The sequence below is a fragment of the Corvus brachyrhynchos genome, unplaced genomic scaffold, assembly GCF_000691975.1.
Source record: "Corvus brachyrhynchos isolate BGI_N302 unplaced genomic scaffold, ASM69197v1 scaffold466, whole genome shotgun sequence".
Lineage (NCBI taxonomy): Eukaryota > Metazoa > Chordata > Aves > Passeriformes > Corvidae > Corvus > Corvus brachyrhynchos.
The window spans coordinates 2,408,587-2,409,344 of NW_008238635.1; positions in this window are offsets into that span (position 1 = coordinate 2,408,587).

Below are 758 nucleotides of genomic sequence, written 5' to 3' on the forward strand. Positions count from 1 at the left end.
TCGGAGGCGCGGTGTCCCTCTCACCCACAGAATCAAGCACAGGATGGGTCAGGTTGGACGGGAGCACGGCGGGTCATTGGTCCCACCTCCCTTCTCGAGCAGGGTCATCGCAGAGCACATGGCGCAGGATGGTGCCCAGACGGGTCTGGGATCTCTGCAGTGAGGGAGACTCCGCAAGCTGTCTCGGCAGCCTGTTCCAGTGCGTGGCCACTCGTACAGCAACGACGTTCTTCCTTGTATTCAGGTGGAACTTCCTGGGCATCAGCTTCTGCCCCTTGCCTCCCATGTCCCCGTGGTTGGCACCACCTAGCAGAGTCTGGCTCCGTGTTCTTGGCACCCCTTCTTCAGAGCCCAGAGCTGCACACAGTCCTTCAAATGTGCTCTCACCGGGGCTGAATAGAGGAGCAGGGTCACTGACCCCAACAGCCTGCTCTCTATAATGACAGAGGCTGTTACATCTTCCTATGTAATGCCTTCCCACAGTGGCCCACAGACTGAGTCCTTAGCCCCACTGTGCCACCAGCAAGACCATGCAGAAGGTGGTGTATGTCCCATTCCTTGTGCTACGTGGATTAAAGATACTATTTTTTTTTTTTTTAGAGAACTAAAAGCAGCCTTCTCAGCGAAGAGAGGAAGTGAGGTAAGGAGTTCAGGCACCATCTCCTCACACACCTGAAGTTAGCAGCAGTATTGTTCAGGTCAGACTCTTCTGTATGGAGGTACTTTTGTGCTGTATGCCAGACCCAGGGCAGTAAACT